We start from the raw sequence: 22,373 nt of genomic DNA on the forward strand, positions 1-22,373 counted from the left end.
GTCAGGAATGCACAAGGATGTTCTTTCACTACTGTTGATTTATCTGGTTAAATGAACAAGTTCCCTGTTTCACAGTAATATGGTAATGCAAGGGTAATGATCTATTAAAGAAAGCTGAGATGATCCTCATTAATGGATTATTGTCCATATCCAGAACTGACAGTTCTGAGTGCTCTGTCATAGCACATAGGCAGTTATCTTCTTCTACAAGTTCTAAATTTTGTACAGAAAGACCTCTCTGTTCATGGAGATCCAGTGGATTAGGAAGTTTACTCCACTCCTGAAGTATCAGCCAAAAGTGTGGTCACTCTCACAAAGCAAAACTTTCCCATATTAATTATAAATCAGGAATGCTTACTGTGTTCCTTATGTGTGTAGTGCTGACCTTTTAGCCATTCAACTTGATTTAGAAATAAGAAATAAAAAAAATTTAAATTGGAATGTCCTGTCACCTTTGTCTGCGACAAACAACTTCCAGATCTACTTTTCTCTACAGTAAATGGCAAAGGCATTGCAGATTTGCTGCAAGTTTCAGTGGAGAAGTGTCATGCTGAGGTGATTCTGTACCAGGTTTCACTGCATAATTAACTCAAAAACATCTGTAAAACAAATCTTCTTGCATGCTGCACAAAAAATGTGTTGCTAATTGTGTGGGTGGCATTTGTCAGTCTGCTTGTGAGTGTCAGGAACCATATTGTATTATTTTTAAAGTCTCTGAAGGCTGATAACAATCTGTCTTTAACTGTAAAATAGTAATCTGATGTAATGACGGGAGAAATAAACTTCCCAGCTGACCTGACAGAAAAATGTGTTCTTGTTGAGTAGATATTTACAGAGTCAACAAGTCATAAAAGCAATTGGCTGGCAAGAAATGCTGCTGGTTTCAGTGACACCAAATAATAATAATATCTTTAAAAATCAAATTAATTAGGAAATAATGTCTTTTTGGTCCCAGTCTCACAGTTCAGGAGGAAGAAGAGGTAACCAGTCTGATTTCTTGTCCTGCCCTATTCTGTCCTGGCCTGCAGTGTATGTGCTTTAAACAGTGCAGGATTGAGCAGCAAAAATTCTGATGACTTGATTTCTATAAACATATGGAGGGGAAGCAGCAATTCATAATAACCCTAATTTTATGTACTACTAGCTACAACTACTCAAAACCGGTTAAGAATAGTTATGCCCCTCCTTTCTACTTCAAGTTAAGTATTTAGAGATATTCATAACATGAGTATGTCCTTCTTGCCATTTCAACTGGCCTCCTTTTGTCTGTGGTTTTATTTATTTAAAGCTTTAATTTATATCTAGAGTTAAAGAAGATTTTTCCTAAGCCTTTAAGGAAATATTTTTCTGTGGATATTGTATGTTAAAATAGAGTAATACTTCTTATTAAGAGGTCTTTCATTAGAAACTCTTCCTGATGCTACAGATTTACCATCAAAGTACCACTAAGGGCTATTTATCATGCAGCCACTATGAAAGATGACTAGAGGAATCTCTTCTTAGGGATAGATGACTGTGGCTTCACTTAATTAGACAAAGCTAGAGTTTCTGGAAAACTTTCTGTTGGACTCTAAGCATAAATATCTCCTTATCTTAGTATGCAAGATGCAACTGTTGTCTGTCCATTTGCATCTAGTCTCTAAAGATCTTGCGGAAGGGTATTAGCAGAAAAAAGAGCACTGGATGTTGTGCTTGCCATTTATATTCGGTATCAGTCGCAATGGAAAGGGATCTAATTTGCATTTCTGTTGGATATAGTTTAAATCGTGGTGTATAACTTGTCTTAATGGCTTTGCCCCAGTTTCCATGTTTTCTGAAGGGGGAGATTAAAATGAATGCTTCATTATATTAAAGACAAAAGACACAGAATAGAAACAAAGTTATTTTATAAAGGCGAAATACCTAACAAACCAATGAGGCCTGATTAGATATCTTATTCCATGGGGTTTTTTGGTCATATATATGTATTTACATATTTTTTTTAAAGCTTCAGCACATCTGTGGTCTTCTAAAGAACTTCCTGCATTCAGTGAGGTGTAGAAATGTAGACAGGCTAAAGAAAAAAGTATGGTGGATGAAGAAAACATTGAAGTATGTCAAGGAGATACACAGCAAATGCTGTACAGGAAACCTCGTTACCCAAGCTGAGGATTCAGCAGATTTTAATTTAAGATCATTTTATCCACTAAATGTTACGAATTCTATGTTTTCATAATTTTCTACAAAATAGCTCTTTCCCGTGAAAATTGGGAAGTATGCTGTTGGACTGGATTTATGTCATCAGACATGAGGGTGGTCAGGCCCTGGCACACGTTACCCAAGGGATCTGTGGCTGCCCAATCCCTGGAAGTGTCCAAGGCCATGTTGGATGAGCTTGGAGCAACTTGGCGGAGGGTTGGAACTGGATGACCTTTAAAGACCCTTCCAACTCAAACTATTCCGTGATACCAGATCATTTTCCCCACAACAGGAACCTCTCTTCTTCTACAGTCATATTACGCTGACAGTCACCCAACCCCCAGGACGAATGAGCAGAGTCAAACATTGGTTTTGACAATACTACTTTCATTTCATCCCCTTGTGTCTGTGTCTGGTCACAGAGAAGGTAAAACAGATTTTGCAGGGAGTGTCAGTCATATGCATGGCTCTCCTCCCTTGCAGCCTAGAAATTTAACATGTCTGAATGACTTGGTGATCTCTGGGTTCCTGATCTTTGTGGCCTACTGTACACCTGCTTTCTAATTTGAAGAGGAGGAAGATGTTCAGATGGCACATTGCAGTATTTGTTGAATCTCTTTGGTCTAGAGAATTTTGTTTTTAGAATCTGTTCACATTGCTGTTTTTGGAGATACTGCCACTTCCATGGGAGCAGAATATATTGGCCCCAAAGTATACTCCACCTAAATCCAGCATCTCTGCATTTTCACACTTCATCTGGGACTTTCATGTTAGAAACATGTTTGTTTTTGCATAATGATGGTATAAAAGAAATTTTTGCTTATAGGAAGAAAAGATGAAGAATGAGGAACTTTCAGGCCCCAAAGGATAGCCTCTGCTTGCATGAACCTGGCCGTGCTTTCCTTTGCTAAGCCCTTTAGACTTTTGCTGGCATCTCTGGCTTTGCCTGACAGACAGACAACTGGCCACTTCCTTTGCAGTGACCATCTAAATGAGTCCCCAGCTCTGTGTCACCACTTGGCGAACTAGAGCCTTCAGAAGACACTGTGTTTGAATATCTGGCACTATATAACCTCTGACTACTTTTAGAGTATCTTCAGTCCTGAGAGCTCTAGAGCAGCCACCTGAGGGTCATATATCCATTAATTAATTTCCTTTGTAAGGCAAATGGACTAGACCTTTCAGCAAAACTCTGTTAAACTGTTCTTTCTTATACAGACAGAACTCTCACTGACTGGGAATCACCTGTAAAACAATCTGTACAGACAGTCACATCAAGGAAAGGAAAAAAGTATGTCTTTCTGTAATTATGGTTCTTTTTTGAGTGTGTTATCCATACATTTCACAATTTACTTTGCTTTGCCACATTTAAAGAATGCTGGACTTTGCACTGGTGAAGAAACCAAGGAACTGTTCTGCTCATGGGTTTTTTGGTTTTTGAAGTAATCTTCAATCATGAGCATAAAGAATTTCTCTAAGGAGAATAGAGAATGTGAGAGTTCATTTTATGCAGGTCCAAAACAGTATTGGACAAAACTGTTGTGGTTTTTGCCTGCCATGGCTTGCCAAAAGCTAATAGCTCAGTGTATTTACAGTAAAAAGTTATATGTACAACTGTTGGGAACTTTTTCAAATGTTTTTTTTCCTGTCCTTCACATTAGCTAAAGAAGGAAATATTTTTCAAAGGTAAGATAAGATTCTTTTGGGAGTTTCAACAATATTCCAAACTAATGCTGGGGGTCTATCAGAGAACTAGATCTGGTTTTCTTCCCTAACCATCAACCCTCACTTCCTTATGATATGAAAATGCATATGTGCAAACTGTCTTCATGTGTCACCAAAGGTACTTCTTCAGGTGTGTTGGTGCAAAATGAATTACACTGTTTACAGCTGGTGTTTCTTAATGATTTAGGGTTGCTGTATCTGTCACTGATTGCACATCATCTGTAGTAGACTGATTTCAGATGAGAATTCTTGGTGTTTCTAGATAAGGAGGCCTTTCTTGAACAGGAACAGCTGTGACTTTTTTTCCCCCTTCTCTCCCACATATTTTGCCTTGTTCTTAGTCTTACGTGTTTCTGGTTTTGTCATAGTAAGTGAAAAAAATGGGGTGCTTACTTCTAGAGGCGTATTCCTTAATCCACTTCCTTTTCAACTCTAATGTTATTGGAAGAGTAACAGTGAATGCCTGCTTTGGTGCGGGGGAGGTCGATATAACCGAGTGCGACAGAACACACCTGTTTGCACACTGGAATAGCCGGAACCAGGTTAGCTGAGAAGTTACTGTAGCCTGAAGTAGACTTTCGTGTCGAAATAGAAGGCACGTGTAAAGCAGTAACTTATTGTAACGTACCGCACCTGGCAGCGGGCAAAACGGGGCATGGTGATTTCCAGAAGGAGGATGGAAACGGAAAGGAAGCAAGGCTTCCCATCTCTCCCTGCCGCGGGACACCGCGGGGCGGAGGAGCTCTCGTGGTGCAGGGGCGGCTGGGGACCGTTCCCGGCCGTGCTTTGCCGCCGGCATCGTCCGGGAGCGCCGAGGCCGCGCTCTCCCAGGGCCGTCGAGGGAGGGAGGAAGGCGGCGGCCCCGCGGGCGGCCCCGGGCAGGGCTGCGCCGGGGGCTCGGCGCGGCTGCCGCGGGGGCGGAGCGGGGCGGAGCGCGGCTCCCCGGGCCGCTGCGGGCAGCCAGGGGAGGGAGGGCCCTGCGGCCGGTGACTTCATGGGAAGGAGGCGGCGGCGGCGGGAGGTGGGTCTCGCTTTCCGTCTGCCGGTGCCGTCCGCAGGGCGGGCGAGAGGCGGCCGCTGCGCCGGGCAGCGCGGGCGGGGGGACGGCGGTGACGGAAAGCGGCAGCTGGGGGGGGACGGCAGCGCTGGGTTGACTCCCTCCCCCCCTTCCCCCTCCCGGCCGGAGGAAGATGGAGCTCGGTTAGTGAGGGCTTGCGGGAGGAGCAGCGGGAGCAGGTAAGAGCTGCTACTCCTCCTCCCGCGCCCGGGCTGCGAGCGGCGGGCGGGCCGGTGTCGCCGGCGCAGGTGGCACAGGTGGGCCCGGCCGCCGCCGTGTCCTTGCCCGCGGGCTGCCCGCGCCGCCCCGGCCGCAGAAGGTCCCGCTGTGCGGAGCTGCGGGCGGACAGCCTGAGGGCAGCGCCCTCGGCCGCAGCCCGTAAGGGCAAAGCCGGCGTTCAGAAACGCCTCCCGCCCCGTGCCTCGGGTTGTCGTGGCGGGGATGCGGGTAGGGCTCTGCCCCCGCCCCGTCTCCCCCGGCTCATTGATGAGCTCCGGGAAGGGCTTCTGCATTGCAGACTCGCTTCGCTTCTGCATTCGCGGCTTCAGCCTGTACAAGGAGCCTGTTCCCTGGCCGGGTGGTTCGGTGCTGCTTGGGCAAGAGGCCGATTTGGGCAGGTGGTATATCCTTCTGTGTTTCTTGGACCGTGTCAGGACATTTGGGGGGGATTGACCTCATTTGATAACTATTAGATGTACATATGATGTTCGTTCTCCTTCTAAAACAGCTACAAAAGGGCATCTGCCCGGATTTGTGTGAATAATGCTCACTAGGAGTTCACAGGGTGCAATATAGTGCAGTGAGATATAATGTGCATATAAAACATAATGCAGGGAGGCACACGACCTTACATAATCTAAATTTAAAAAGCTCCCTACCCCTACGCTTACCCTGGAGGTTGTAGGAATGTGTCTGTTCTGAGAGCTTTCTGGAGACTCCTTCGGTGCCTATCTGATATAAAGATGCAGTGTGCCCTATGAGCCAGTGCTGAAAATAAAATAATAAATTGTTGACTACTTTTGCTGTAGTTCTGTCACAGTAAGTTCCTCGTTGCTGCTCAGTGTCTTGCACACACAGTGATATTCATGGCTACATGGGCGTACACAGCTCCCACAGCCAGAGGGGATGGTCTCCTGTTGTCCCTTACATGTGCCTTTAAATTGACCAGCTAAAACATTGTCATATTTTAATAAACTCTTGAGGCTTCTCTCCCTAGGCTTGAATAGTGCTGCATTTTCTAGCATATGGATATAAATTTAATGTATACAGAAGGAAACCTTTCACACTTTTCATTTGACCTTCACCATCTCAGACAAATACTCAAAACTCATGATCAGGGGAAGTATTTTGGAAAGGCCTGGTTTAAAATATGTTGCTGGATGCAATGTATGCAACCTATACCGTATCTAGGATGACACACAGTCACTGTTCTGAGCTCTGTGTGAAAGGGAACTAATGTCTGACAAATTTGGCCCACATTTTATTTTAACTCAGTCCTTACAGATGACATTGACTTTAATAAAGGTTGCTATGGCACAGATTTAAAGCAAATTGTATTAAGGTTCTGGAATTGAAACTGCTGTTGATAGGAAAATGTTTTGTTATTTACAATCTGTTATTAAAATATGAGTGTGTTAGCTGTTGAGGCTGGATCTGGCTCTGTTTTCTGCTGTTGGTGTGAATTGACTAAATGGTCTCCTTTCTATGGATGGAGGCCAGATTTTTCCCTGGTATGACTGTGCTGCTCATACAGGGGCAAGCTAGACTTTTCCCATTTGAATCTGGAATATAGATTAATATCAGCGCCTTCCAGCCTCTGGAACACTTTCTATTACTAAAGGCTGTATGCTTTTGCTGAAGCTGTAGCATTGGTGTGGGGGACAGAACCTCTGTGGGCTGTACATGCCCACACAGCAGCAATCGTGGTATGACACGGGCTAGCAATGACACCTTCGTGAGTCTGGTTCTTTTGTGATACTACGTTTTCATGTCTGTAGTTTTTACAAGAAACTCAGTCATCTTCAGCTTAATTCAGGTATAATGTAGCAAGTGCTAAGGGAATGAGGCTGGCTAGGGATCAGGTCTTATACAGTCATATTTTTATGCATGTATAGTGCAAAAGTAACTGATTGCTTAATCATATTATACCATTTTTAGAAGAGTTTGGTTTGGGGTTTTTTTAGCCAATGGATTTTAGAAGATTTTAGTCTTCGTTTAATCAGTCCAAATTCATGTAGTGGTGATTGGTGGCTGGATGTTACAGACCAAGGAAGCATGTAATGAGCAGGTAGAAAGGTACTTAGTCCTTCCCTAGCAAGCCTAACTCTGCATCTTTCACTGCCCTGGCACATCTCTCTTATTGTCATGTTGGCAGACTCAGCAAAAAGGCCATTCAGTGAATGGGACTCCAGGTGAGGATTTTCACAGAGCTGCACACATGCGGGCTATGAGCACTGCCTGATGTTCCCGGTGCAGCCACGGTGCTAATTGCTGCCATAGTTGTCCTTCAAGTTACTTATTTAAAAATTGGGGAATCTATGCTTTACCCAGTACTATACATAGAACACCTGATTTAAATTAAAACTGTATGTTTTAAATATAATCCCTGTTGTGTTTTCAGATCATTTAGAGTCTTGTATGAGTTCATTGGTATTATATCTGTGTTATCTGGGGGAAAAGAGTAATTTTATTAAATTTGTTATATACCGTATAAACTCAAGAATTTAAAAAATGCATATGTCATTGTGCTGTCACATACTGTTATTTTGCCTGTTACTGCCTTTAGACACAGTAACCCTCTAGTCTTCGTGGGAGGAGGAGAACACTGGCAAGACATAATTATATATTGAGTTGTATAGGAGGGAAAGTTGGACCTGAGAGAAGGAAAGGACTAAGGGAACTAGCAGAATGTTTGTTTCCAGATAGTCTGCACCTCATGTCTTGGAGTTTTTAATGAAGTCTCCTTCTGTTTCAAATTTTATGCATTTCAAAAACATAATGAAATCTGAAGCTCCTTTTGACTCAAATTTCATAGTATATATTGGGATTCATATAAAGCAAAAATTTAACATAAACACTTAATTAAGCAAATGGTAAGCTTAAAATACCAGATGCAACTGTTATTAAATTGAGGACTGAAAATAGGAAAGGCTTTGTTGTTGTTGTTGTTGTTGTTGATTTTGTATTCTACTGGTTCATTTATCATTGATATGACTATACAAGCATTCATAGATATTTAGACTAAAGCATGGAGCTAAATTGTATGTGGACCTTCTAAACAAATGAATCAGGTTGCCCTAATCAAAAAACTGGGAGATTAACCTGTCTACTTAGATGGTCTGAAAATTCAGCTGTATAGACTTAAACAAAAGTAGTTTACCAGTTGAGGTGTGGTACAAATATTGCATGGATATTCCAGTGCATTTTCCTGTATTTCTTTATCATTGTTTTCCTAAGGCAGAGAAGACACAAAGCAGAGAAGTTGAATAAGATGGCAGAACTGGTCTCAAATCCTAGGTGGTAATCGATTGGTTTTATTTTAAGGGCAGATTAATTAGTATATATGTGTAAATGTAACAGTACAAAACTTTCACTGTCAAATGTTTTCTAGACTTTTTTTCTTGTTGTCCTTCCCCAAGGAAGGAAGAATTGTAAATCTGACAAACATGGAGGTACTGGAGATATGAAAGACTTGACTTGCGGTTCTGTTTTCATATTGTTCTCCTAACATCACTGTCTCTGTGGTTATTTCTGAGTTTAAGTTGTTTAAAAAGACAAAGCTAATTTATGATGTATTTCAAGTCTCATTCTCAGTTTCCTTAAGTTTCTTGTTCTTCTATTTGAGGTCGGTGTTTCCTATTTTAGGATGCTGTTATACCAGTGATTTTTAGTCGTAGTGCTTTGCTGTAGTGTTTTACTGTGGATTATTGACATTTTCTGCATTTATTTAATATCTCTTGGACGAACCCTTTGAAAAGCTTTAGGCTTGAAATAGAGAATTTTTTCAGCTTGCTTATTAGCTTTTATTAGAAGGGTTTATAAATTCATTTGTTTAGAGTATCACAGCCTTTAGAAATACAGTTCCAGTAAAAAAAAACCCTAGAAATCTCAAGACAAAGTATGAATTTGCTCTGAATTACTTTGAAAATGTATTTTCTTATGTATTTTATTGATGACATGAAAGATTGCTGTTGCTGGAAGTATTTTTCGATACTTGCAGGGCATTTTTCAGACTGAGAATATTTGCAAACGCTTCATGATATATGTAGTAAAATTAGAATGTTTCCCATTGTACATTGAAAATTCCTTTGGTGAGAATCCCAAGTTTTGCCGCTCTCTGCTCATGATTTCAGTCTTGTATGCAATGCATCAATTTAGCCTGTACACAGAACAAAGTCTGGGGGTTTTGTACAAAGGGTAAAGTAGCTATTTTTATCTGTCAGTGTTCTGCAGATGCTCAGTTCTCTACAGTGATTTTTTCTTTTTCACTTGCACGTTCTCTTAGGATCTGCTGAGTAATCATTTGCATTGAGCAGTCAATCAAAGAAGGGGCAAAACCCATGTAGAAAGTGAGCAAGCTGTGGAAGAATTTTGATTCTCATTTTGGTCATAATGGTTATATTTCCACTATTGTTTTCAGAATTAGAGTAAGGAACACTGAGAACTTGTTCTTTAATTAGATGCTTGAGATATCACATTTCTAATCCTGATGTCTGCTGACATTAGTGACCTCTGTCCTGTGGAAATGTACAAAGTGGTTACTGCTGTGTGTGACCAGGAGATGTAATACAGTGATGTTATCAGAAATGTGTTCGAATGCCTTTGATTAAAATGGCTAGCTGCCATGGTGATAGTGCCATAGAAACTGGTGAAATAATCAGTGCCTATTAGGAAATCTGAATGAAAAATTCTTCTCTAGTTTTCTGTCTTTTATGTTTCAGCACCTATACAGGAGTGAAACTGCTGATGTTATATTCCTGATTGAAAACCATACTGAATGAATTCCTTTGTATTACACACCAGACTGGGCTCAGGTTGTTGTATTGGTACTGCTGAAACATTAAATGCATGAGTGACTGACAATTCAGTCATCCCACAAATGACTTCTACTCTCAAGAACAAGGGCACTGGGGTAGGAGACCTTTCTTACAGAGCTGATACTTGTTGTTAAGTCACTTTGCTTTTTTCCATTGTACTTACTTTCTAAATAGTACAATAAGTATCATTTCCTTCAAAGGCACCCTTCAAGCAAAGAAGGGCTGTGACTGTGTCCCATACCCAATGTCTACACAGACACAGTACAGTAGTGGAAGAACTTTAATTTGGGAGCTTGACTTTGTAAAGGGTTTTGTCTGTCTCGAACTACGCAAATCTTGAGTACAAGAATGCCAAATAATATCACGTAACACTAATATCTTTACTGGCTTAGCTTTTCTCCTCTCTTTTGAGATGTATTGCAACAAGAAACAAAGCGCAAGAAGCAGTGCCTGGCTTATGTTGCTCTGTCTCTGGTTGGAATGAGTCATTTCACTATTACTGATTAGTGGCCCCGTACGGTACTAACACCCCACAGGATATTGCTAAGCAAGGACATGGGGGGATGAACCCAGATGTATCTGTCTGGCTATGTACCCACTAAATTTCTGTGCAAACACTTACATTGCCTGCAGAGTTTCTGAGGCAGTGCAGAGGAGCTTTTAACCTGTGTTAAATAGTTTTTCCTGTTAGTGCTGAGATCAGTGTAAAGGACAATTGCTTGATGGTGGTGAACTTGAGTTTATTACCTAGATGCACCCTGTGCTAAGTAGCAGACAGTAGCAGTAAACACTGACTATCAAGCTGTACACTTCGATACAGAGATGATAACACACTTTCTCTAATCAGAATAACATACTTACCTGAGAACAAAACTCAGACCAAAGCATTGCAGATGGATGTATCAGGTACAGTTTCAGATCTGCCGTCTCTTAGCATCTGCGCATCTCTTACCTGAGAATATTTAATATCCCAGTAGCTTCTATTTTAAGGCTTAGAGCTATTACATTGTCAATTCTCATGAAGAGGAGGACATACAGGTGTATTAAATAACATTATGGTAATGAGACACAATTGTTTTAGTGTAAGTAAAGTATTGATTTAGCAAACTATAATTGAGTGTGAAGCAATGAAATCACCTCCATGTCCCTCTAAAAAACTCTTTACATCTTTGTCTCTGGAAGAGTACCAGTGGTTTAAAGGAAAGGCAGATTTATGTAATTTCAGCAGAAAGAATGACAGAATATGCAACCTGTAGATAAAGTTCACATGTGGGAAAGATTCAGATGGTGTGGTGTGTTCATCTGTTCTGCCAAGTACAGCTGGAGAGAAGCCTCCCTTCAGAACAAATCAAGAGAAGTAACATATAATGGAGAAAACCACAAGGACAAGGTTGACTAAAATCAGGTTGATACACTGTTTCCACCTTGCTAAATTGAGGCTGTTTGCTGGTAAGAAATTGCCAGTATCCTTTTTCATTACCCGTGAGTAGCACACATTTACAAGAAAGGGATTAAAATTGGAGATTGTGAAGGTAACCTGAAAATTCAGAATTTAAATGAAAAATCACGACAGCTGAAATTTATATCAATGTTGTTGTTTCATGTTTGGTTTTTCAACAATCATAAAAAGCAAGGTTCGAATTAAAACTATGGGAAGGCATGCCAATGTTAAGTCATGTAGGGTGGCATTGCCAGGTTTTAGTGACAGTTTTCCACAGAGATTTGAGGCCCTGTGAGCTACTCTCACAGTTTCTTATCCTGTAAAGTTTTGATATCTCAGGAGACAGGTGAAAAAAAAAATCAGATATTCTACTACTGGACTTTTTGCGGTGTCTCTTCTATCTTGAAAGGAGATCTGTGTGAAGGAATGAATTTTTGAGTCTTGTAGTTGGGAGTGTCTTAGTGGCTGGCGAGAACTGTAGAAGCCAAGTGTTTCTTAGCAATAGACAGTTTACTCTTTCAGGCTTCTCTATATGAATGCATATGAGCCTCAGGTACACAGAACTCACATTTATGTTTATAATTGAAGTTTTCTTAGATGTTTGTGTTGTGGTTCAATTCACTGCTCAATACTTCAAGACAGTTTCAAATAAAGCAGGAGAAGCTGTTTGCACTCATGTGAGTAATCCTCCTTTTCTGAGAGGCACCCAGAAGCGCTTTGCTGGTTTTCTCTTTCTCTCGTATTTCTCTCACCGTGTATAGTCACACTTGTCTCTGCTCTGGCAATCCAACCTGAACATGCTTAGTAGATAAGGACTGTATAACAGTTTTGGGCAGGAAACACAAAGATAGATATTCATTGGTGGATAGTCAGGCTGTAAATGCTAAAAGCAGAATGTAATCAGGAGTATTAAAAGGATGCCTTTGCATGGCAAGAGTAAGAGGAAACAAAAGATTGTGAAAAAATGTTATATGAAGATTCTCTTGAAGGAACCTCACGTAGAGATCTGTATTGTCTCCTGGGCAACACAGTTTACATTTTTATGATTCTGCATTGTTCAGAATTTTTTCTGACATTGACAGATAAAAAGCCCGTGCAGAAGAAAGAGCAGCATCATAAATCTAGAGCAGTGTCGATTGTAAAAATAATCGCTACGTTGTCTCTCTCTGGGCTACATCATCTTTGTAACAGGAGATACCCATTTCCTGTCACTTGGTCCATCCCAAATACTGTTCTCAGTTCCTTTACCTTTCAGGGGGAAAATCCCTGTGACTGGCAGAGGAGGATGTGTCAAACAGTGTTTAATAGTTGGAAATTGGATCTCCGTACTTGTGACTGGGAGAATTAATAAGAATTTTGTGGTAGGGTCCAAGTCTATTTGAACTGGGTTTGTGGTTAGAAACACATGCTATAATCTATTAGTTGCTTCTTATGCATGAGGGAATCTTTAAAGCAGGCCTGTGGCACTCACTGGCACACGCCCCTCGCTGCTGTGGTGTGTTGCTCATGAGGCTTGGTTGCACTCTGACTTCAGAAGGACGATATTCTGGTGTCTGCAATTAGGCATTATGTACTCACCCTGGAAAACCTGATGCATGTGCTTCCAGTTGAGGTATTGCTGGCTGCCCCCCCTCAGTGCTAATGCAGATCGGGTGCTTGATTATGAGCACACAAGGCTGCAAAGTGTAGACCTCAATTAGCACGGAAATACAAATCATTATCTTTTGCTACCACCAGAGATGAATACTCACTCAGCCTGAACAGTTCAGTTCTAAGTGTCTGGAGTTGAAGACATGTTTGCATCTAGCTGATAATATCTTGACTTTCTTTGATACAGAATTTGAGAAACAGAGCTCTTGTCATTTTCCTTTCTCCAGTTTTGTCTCCTAAAATATGCTTTACATGAGAAATGGCCCCTTCAAGAGATATTCAGTTGTTAGGTTACATTCCCCACGCCTCTCATATTTAAGACAAAATATTTTCCAATTGAATATAAACAGAGAGATATGTACTCACGAGAGAAGATATCTCTGGAGCCATTTGGTTGTCATTAAATGAATCTTTACAGAAAGAAACGTGAAATATCCTTCTTTGGATTTCGTAATGAAATATACTTCCATAACGTTGCTTTATTTTTGTGAGATAAAGATTGGGAGAGCACATAATTTTACTGTACATTTTGGGTAGAAACAGTCCTATGACTGGCTTTACCCCAATTATTTTCTTATAGAGGTTATAGTAACACGTGTGTGTATGTTTTCTGTGCACCATTTTTCTTCTATGGATCTGAGACTTATCAATGGAGGAGAAAATAATTCTGTAACAAGTACCTTGAGAGTCAAGCTGCCATGGTCCTTAGGAACATGGAGAAAAACAGGTCTGGGTCTTGAAAAATACAGAATCCACCCATCTCCTCCAGGCCACTGAAATAGGCCTTCTCTCCTAGTAAAATACGGCCAGAAAATAGCCTTTGAATTGTGGAGTTCTGAGTATCTCTGGCAGAAGATTACCTCAGAGGGAATCGTTTTGGCAGCAACATACATTTTGAGCTCAAATACTAAAAGAGTGGATGGACAACAAGTGGGTTTAGTTCACTATTACCATTACTCTGTTCCAACCCATAAAACTGTCTTTTACTGTCAGAGACCTGCAGATTAAGGCCCAGATATTTTAAAACACGTCTCATGACTAATATCTATGAAAAAAAAAAGACTATTTTGAGCTGTTTGAAACGATGCCGTGTTAGTATATTCCCTTTTAAAGTGGGGCAAAATGTAACTATATAAAATAGTTTGCCACATAGGTGTGATTTCTGGTGATATTTTATCTCCAAGCCATATCTTTCTTGGATATGGCTATGGAAAATACATTATGTTTAGGGAGAGGAAGAATAAAAGAATAGATTTTCGTGAAACCTGTAACTTCATCACTGTTGTGTATTTTGCGGTCTTAAGTGCAGCTAATTTTAAAAGTGATTCAATGCACTAGAGTAAAATCCTGAGATCTAGATTCAAAAATGTCTAGTAAGCCAAACTCTAATTATAGTATCTTGTGGTTATCTTATTTGTTTTTATTGCTATACCGTGATAAATTTAACCCGATGTTAATTGTAGTTTTGTAATTTGAGATAATGAGCACTGCAGGCAAGGGCTCACCAAGTGTTGTGAAGGTGGAAACGCCAAAGCAGAACTTTGCTGTCTGCACAGCCGTTTATGCAAAACGTGACCTTTGTTTGATCTTCTGGCTTAAGTTACAAAGCAAATGAAATGCAGTAGCTGTAGATAGAAAACTATATGTGCACAGTTATAAGGGGCTTTCACTACTTTTGAAGGAAAAGGTTGTGGAAAAAGTAGTTGAAGATTTACTGATGTGTTCTAGAAGCATGAGCTATTGTCAGATTGCAAAAATATTTCCTGAAAAACCTGTAGAATCCTTTAAACCTTGGAAAATTATTTTGAAGTAAGGAATTAGCTAATCCTCCAGTAATTGCCAGGGAAGTTGTGTGGGGCTTTTTTGTTAGCTGGTTCATTGGGCGTTTTTTTAATTTTAATTTTTAGAAATTCCTAAGCAGCCAGGCAAGAAAAAGCCTAAGGCCTGTTTAATAAAATATCTGGATGGAGAGAACTGCTAATAATATGCAGTTCTCCTTCTGTGTTGCTTTTTCACGTTCCCACTCTTTGCTTGGCTGGAATGTAGTGGTGTTACATATTTGTAGATCTAACAGCTCTTCTTCAAGCCTTGCACTGTAAAATTGGGTCACTGAATAATAATGCATGTTAAATAAGACAAGAGGGTTTGTTGTATTTACAGAAAAAGTTAGCAGCAGGATCTCACAGTATTTACAGGAAACATATTTTGGTTAAGAGTAAGCGAGAATAATGTATTTCCTTTAAATACATTACTAGCCATTCACAAAGTGTATTCTTCTGGAATCTTCCTCTGTATGCAAATGGCTCAGGATTCAATAAAGTTGATCAAATTTAGCAAAAAGCAGACTGTAGCTCTAAGATCCAGTGGCTTGGTAGCTCTTTTGTTAGTGTTTTGCAATAGCACATTTAAGTTTTGTGTTTGAATAGTTGAGATAAATCTGTTTGGTTTTTCCTTCAAAGCTGGATTCAAATGAGTTATTTTCTATCAGTAGCCATGCAGACGAAATTGTTTTAAAAGTTTCTAATGCTCCTTGCCTCAGTTGAAAGGCTGACTATAGGTCCTTAAGAGATCACATGACTTCTTTCAATGGGATTTAGGCTTCTAGGTCATGTGAAGTACTTTTAAAAAGTTTATTATTGTCCTGATGATTAAACTTCCAGAACAAGTTGTAACTTCATTAATAGCCAAGCTGTAAAACCCCAATTCAAAGCACTGATTCTATATCTGCAAAAGTAGAGTTGCACCTAAGTCCCAAACCCTTGTGTGTTGTCTGTTCTTCAGCAATGCGCAGAACCTTTTCCTAGCTCATAGCCTGTTTAAAACTGAACCTGCAGGTGTGTAGTCTTTGGGAAGCTATGGCAGATACTCCAGCATTCCCTTCCAACCTTTCCCTTTCTGGGATCCTCTAGAACTGCTCTAAATCCATGTTGTGCTATGAATCCCATGCTTGTCAATCATAGGGCTTAGACTGCTTTGTGAATAATAATCAGTCATGAAGCAAAGTTGCTAAAATTTTAATTTTCAGTGCCTCTTAACCCCATCAAATGAAATGCCCAAAGAATGGACAAACGTGCTACTACCATCAAAATTTGCCTTGGTGTTAAGGGGGACTAGGGCGTAAAAGTTCTTTTTAATTTCAGAATGTAGTTTCTATGTATCAATGGGTAAATTCTTCAGAGACTTTGCATCTGTTGTGGGGATTTAGTATTTTGATGGAGAGATGTCTAGGATGTGACTCATTAGTTTTCTGAGGCTGGTGGGACATTTATGAGGTTTTATGGTCTCATCTCCTGAAATCACTCTAGCTGTAGAGCTCAGCAATGGATTTTCTTCTTAAAATTCTACAGGTCTTGTTGAACTATGGCATCCTTTTCAGAAAAGACCCCCCCACTCCTGATTTATAGACTCTTAACTCATTAGATGAATCTTGTGAATATGTGAAAAGGAGCAGCCTTGGACCCACAGGTTGTACCTTTGTTGTTGAAAGAAGCCCTTTCATATTACCTTTCTTGTCACTAAGAGTGAAGTTGAATGAAGAGTTTGGGTTTAAAACAACTAAAAGGAAAGGATTTCCTTTTTTGTGGTAGCCAAGGTGGTGTTTCAATTAAGCATAAGTGTATGTGGGTTTTAGAATTGTCATGACTTAAAACATACAAAATAAACATCCTGTATTTGTAAAAGTGATCACAGGGCGTGAAATGTTCTTTTCTAGGACTTGCTTTCTATCTCATTGCATTTTATAAATTTATCCTATGATGAAAGCTCCTGTTGGCTTTGCTGAGACCATGGGTACGTAACTTCAGAGGCCTGTATGCAAAGTCAGGCTGCAGAATCAAGGTCAGGATGGAGAAGCCGCTACTGCCATTGCACATGTTGGCACTTGGAGTGTTTTATATGTCCAGAATAGTCCAGTGCCCAGGGTAGCAAGTGTTTGGGGAAAAAAAAAATCTTCTTTCTTTGCAGAATAAGCTAAGACAGCTGTTAAATTTCATGCTTAGCTGCAGAGCTCATATGTGATCACTGAAGATGAGTACCTGCCTTGAATAAAGGAGCAGGTCATTAATCTTTTGAGAGCTGTTCATGCAGTCTTTGCAAATACAGGCCTTGGGGATAACATAACTTCAGTAGCAGAGCCTGCTAGCTCTTGTGTGTCAGGCTGGTGTTAATTGGAAGAGAATTAGAGTAAACTTGCATGCTTTCTAGCTGAATTGTCACCAATCTGTTTAAAATATTTTAGTTGCCTCTCTCAGATCTTTACTGTTAATGAAATTACCTCTAAGATTTTATGCATCTAAAAAGATGCAATAACAGTGCTAGAAATGAAATTAATATGCCATGGGACCTTTCCTAATGAAATTAATATGGTATTTATAACCTTTTTAAAGAGGCTTTTCACCAGTTACAGCATAAAATGAACTCCCAGGAGAATAAGATGCTCTTTCTTTGCTCAGGCTTTTATACATCTGCCTGCTTCTTTCCATGATACGTGAAAAAGAAATCTTGAAATAAAAATTAATTGTTTGACATCTTTCAATGGATTCCTAACTTATTATTATTAATTGTGAACTTCAGTTTTAGGTTAGTGGGGTTTTTTTTAATCTGTTAGACTGTGTTTTCCATGAGGTAGTGGCAATTATCAGTATAAAATAATTTTTTCTTTGATTTGGGGGAGTTAGAGGTATATACATGTTTGGTTTTTTTGGGTTTTTTTTTTGTTTTTTTCTCTTCATATTTTTATTTTGTAAATGGTGAATCAAATGTGCTTAAATATCTGTAAACAGGTAATATTATTCCTAAGGTAGGCCACAGCTTGCTGAGGAGAACCAAGAGGAAACTGAGTATTGCTGCTGCCAAAGCTGAGGCAGAGCTGAAACCAGCATGAAGTGGGTTTATTGTAGAACCAACAAGAGTGAGACTTTTACCGCATTGGTCCCATTTGGGATATCCTCACCTGCTCTGCTGCCAGCACCACATTCAGTGGGTCTTCCCTTCCCAGCAGGCTGAGCACTGCTAGGCTGGGAAGGTTGGAAGTTACACTGATTTGTGCTGTGCCTCTCATTGAAGTTACCTGTCTTGGAAAACACTGGCCAGGGTTCCTGTTCTGGCAGTTGACCAGAAACAGAAAGTGTTTGGGAGCAGTCAAGGTCTAAAAGCATCACTTGTACATCTCACTGTTGGCTGTCCACATTTTTTTTCAGTTACTAAGGTGCTAATAAATTTGAAAGAAATGTTAATGGGCTTCCTTAAATTGCATTGTAGAAGCAGCAGAGCACTTTCTTTGCTGGCTGTTATTTTTTTGCTTCAGGATATGTTGAGGAGAAAGCATTTGGAATATGAAGAACAGCTTCAGAGATGAGGAAGCTTCTTATTTTCTCATGCCATAGGCCTTTCAAGGAGCAGATACTCATCTCCTGTTCTTTCCTTGTACTGTTTCTGTAGCTTTTGGTTCTGCTGATCTGTTTTAATCAGAGGGATATTGCCATGTCCAGTGTTCCCAAGAGAAAACAATGAGGAGCCTGATGGTTTCTTCTATTGGTTTAGCATCCTTTCTGCTGCTGAGTATCAAATATAATGGAAAGGCTTCAGCCAGCTCCAAGAGCTGTGCTGCTGACAGAAGCCAAAGGAACTGTAGCAAAAGGTGTGCTTGCCACAGTTCAAATCAAAAGCATTTCTGCTGTTTAACTTGGAAGGAAATTACAAAGTACTTCTTGGGCAGTTTGCACTACTTCTGTGGCAAAACTGAAAGAGATGTCTTAATATTTTTTTAATTAATTTTTAATTCAATCAGTTAGAGAAAAGGGGTCAGGAACACTTGGGAATGTAAAATATGCAAACCTTTATGCAAAGATAAAACACATTCTAGACGGTAAACCTTCCCTGTATTTGTGGTGGAGAAAGATGTTTGCCACACAGGGGTTTATGCACTGTTAGGGCAGAATAAATATTTATACATATGTGCGTTTATGCTCGTATTTATGTGTGCATATACCGCTAGAACATGTTAGTTTCTGTTCCTGCTGGTCAGGGAAAGCTTTTTCCGTAGGCCCTTCCTTTCTCCTTCACCCGTCCGTCCTAGGCTTGCAGCAGGGAATGCGGAGGGATGTAGTGTGTAGTGGAGCTCATGCCATGCTGGCTTCCCAAGGGAGAGGATTTGGGAAGCGATGAGATTTTTAGGGAGTGAATGATGCAGGGATTTTTAAATGCTCTTTAGTATGGATTTTCTTTGAATTTGAGTTTGTTCTAATCTTGTACTGGGGGTGGGTATTTTTGATTTGGTGGGGTTTTCTTCTCTCACATATGTGGTTAAATATAAAGATCATTAACAGCAAGGATTTGCAATGTAATCGGCAGAGACACCACCTCATTATTTAGTTCACATGTGACCTGGGATAGAAATAACCTCCCAGGTGCAAGACATGATTGAAGTGTCACAGTGTCTGTTTCTACAGGACAGTGAATGTTATGTACAAACTGTGCGAGGTTTGTTGCTGCAGACCTGGCACTGAAAGGACACTTGGGTTTCTGCTGAGTGGCTGTGTGGTTATTGGCTCATCGACTAAGATCTCTTGTTATTAAAATGTTTCCTGCATTTGCAAAATGATGTTATGACAATCACCATCTTGATGGATACATCAGGTGCTGAAGTGCAGACATGGAATATGAACAGCGCATCTCTCCTCAGTCTGAGTTAGAGTCAGGTGCTGTAGCCAGGAGATGTCATAGTCCACTCAAAGGTATGTGTGTTTTGTGGTTCTCTTAAAAACTTTTCAAAGATGCAGAAGAAAGGAGAGTAAAAAACTCTTTAAAAATGACCCTTTAAAATCAAAGGCTTCTCAACTCCTACTAACCTGTCATTGCATCTTCTGGCAGCACAATTCTACAACTTCCAATCATTCTCAACCATAGTTTACTAAATGTTTGGAGGATTAACACTCAGATTCTGAATTGTACTTTCTTCTTCCCTTGATAGATCTCTAAAGAGGGAAGGGGTGTGGGGGAAGTGTATCGAAGAAAATTGCCAAATTGTGTATAGAAATGTAAGAAGGCAATTGCCAAATTTGTAGAAACCAAAGGGAACAGCTGCTTAATACATGTGTTAATCAGCTGTATTACTGCCCATGGCAAGTGAAGAGGGTTTTTGATATTCAGAAAACTGTGAGCAAAGAGACCTCTGTGTCTGAGGCAAAAGTTTTAACTTTAGGGAAAATCAGTGCATAGAATACAGCACATCATTATATGTTAAACCTGGGCATTTGAACTTAGGGCATGAGCTTTGTGATTTGGGTTGGGTTTTTTTCTTCACACAATTGAGTAACTGTACAGTTTCTTAAATAAACTGGAAGATACAGACTGTTGACGCCTTAGGCCATTTTAATTTTAGACACCTAAATTTAGTCTCTCTAAATTTTGGTCTCTCATTTAGAGCTTTGGGTTTGAGAGATTTGGACTGGAACCCAAGAGCTTCACCCTGTTCCTACTTACTTTAGTGTCATCTCTCTGAACCTCTCCCTCATACTAAAATTAATGGCTCTTCTTTTTTTCTTGGGATCTTCTCAAATTGCTTTATTCATTTTTCACTCATTTTGCTTCAGAAGGTATGTACATTTCAGTTCCTTTTCTTAAAAGCAAAATGTGAATCAGATATGGAATGCAGGGAGTTTTTTCACTTCTAATTAGACATTTGCAACTGTCTGCTTTAGGTGAAGCTTACTGTGGAGCTCTTCCAATAGCTGTGTTACGTGTTCTATCATAAAATGAATTAATAGATTATCCAAAGAAAGGTTGCTTATTATGGGTTTTTTAGGCTTAACTAATGTGTTCCCATCATTTCCTGGATTATAAAGTAGAAGTTACAATATATAGTGAAACTTTAGGATTTTGTAATCAAGAAAACATCTTCAAATTAAAAAAAAAAAAGTTACTACATCTATATAGAGGAGAGACTGACAGAGATGTTTGTATTTTGGAAGGGAAAATAGTCTTTGATATCCTCAGCACAATTGCATGTTCAGCCCGTTACTGCAGTTCAGCATTGGAAGTCAGATCCAGCACATTCTGTGCTGGGAGGTATTAAAATCAGATCAGTGCAGCTTTACATGAAACCAGTAGTCTCCAACTATATAGACAAACACAGACTAAAGTCTATCGGCCAGATTTCTGAGTTGGGGTATGCAGCAGACACATATTGGAGGTCCAAAATATCTTAGGGATGCTAATCTATGATATTGTTCCAGTATACCACAAAACCAGTATTGGAAATGACACTGTATTCCTTTAATCACTCTCTTTTATTCTCAGCAGCTCAGTGGAATTAAGCTTTGGGCCAGACAGTGACAGCTAGAAGCCATTTATGTGAGCTCTGCAGAAAGCAGCCATCATGAAGGGTTCTTTATTTTTATGTGTAATTTGAGAAGAGAGTAGTGTTATTTTCCAGTGCTGTGGAGAAACTAATATACATTTCATGAACCATTTTTGTTTCATGTTTCAATGCTATCCAAGTGCAAATGTCAGCAAAATCTCTCATCCCCCACCTCTCCAAAACCGTAAACAACCTCAGCAGTGCCAGTTCTCTGAGATTTGTTACTAATACAGTCTTCTTTTTCTTTTTAACTATACATATCAACAGCTGTACAGTGATTCTGCATAGTCATTAAGGCACAAGATACAGAGATCAAAGTGTGTGGCTTTCATGAGCCCTCTCCTGGGCAAGGCCCCAGGAGAAACCAGCAGTCTTGTGTCCGAAGAGTGAAAGGGTAAGGAAGCATAGCCAGGGTATCACTTGAGGCCTGCAGGCATGTGCTGATGAACGCAGTCACTACACATTTCCCAGATCAAGAGAAGACAGTAAAAAATATGCTCACAGTTCATCAGGGGTAAAAGCTTGCTTTTTCCCCTTAAATCACGGGTATAATTTTCATTTCTTCCAAATTATGAGAAGCAGTAGGGTTGTTAAAAGTTCCAGCATACTGCCTTTCACACCATCTTTTCATCATAGTTCTGATGAATATTTTTTTTTGGCAGCAGTATTTCACTTTTCTGCATTTTAGAAAGTCCAAGGTAGCTTGACTTGGCTGATTGGATACAGCTTTATCTGAGGAATATCTACTTCTGTGTAATCAGAAATGCTATTAATGGGCTATAGCTATTAGATGGCAGATATAATACCCAGTTTGGGTTGTGCTCTAGATAACAGAATAAATAGATTATGTAGAAAATAGTTTAGGACAAGATGCATGGCATCTATTTCGTAGATGTTCCATGTTTTGGGTGGATACGTTAAGACTCA

The 22,373-nt window shown here is 40.0% G+C and overlaps 1 protein-coding gene across 7 annotated transcripts in view; it reads left to right on the forward strand.

The window, feature by feature from the left end:
• Positions 1-3,446: 3,446 nt before the first annotated feature.
• OTUD7A (OTU deubiquitinase 7A) overlaps positions 3,447-22,373 on the forward strand; it is a 98,975-nt gene continuing 80,048 nt past the window's right edge. For 3 of the 7 annotated variants that reach the window (XM_066196730.1, XM_066196728.1, XM_066196735.1), the window contains exon 1: positions 4,982-5,139. The gene's annotated coding sequence lies outside the window, so the exon portion shown is untranslated. Of the gene's footprint in view, positions 3,470-4,427; positions 4,446-4,906; positions 4,925-4,980; positions 5,140-22,373 lie in introns of those variants that run through there. The other 4 variants (XM_066196733.1, XM_066196731.1, XM_066196729.1 and 1 more) reach the window with 4 other exon arrangements.

The sequence above is a fragment of the Chamaea fasciata genome, unplaced genomic scaffold, assembly GCF_029207755.1.
Source record: "Chamaea fasciata isolate MVZ Bird 193981 ecotype frontalis unplaced genomic scaffold, bChaFas1.0.hap1 SCAF_14, whole genome shotgun sequence".
In the NCBI taxonomy this organism is placed as follows: Eukaryota; Metazoa; Chordata; class Aves; order Passeriformes; family Sylviidae; genus Chamaea; species Chamaea fasciata.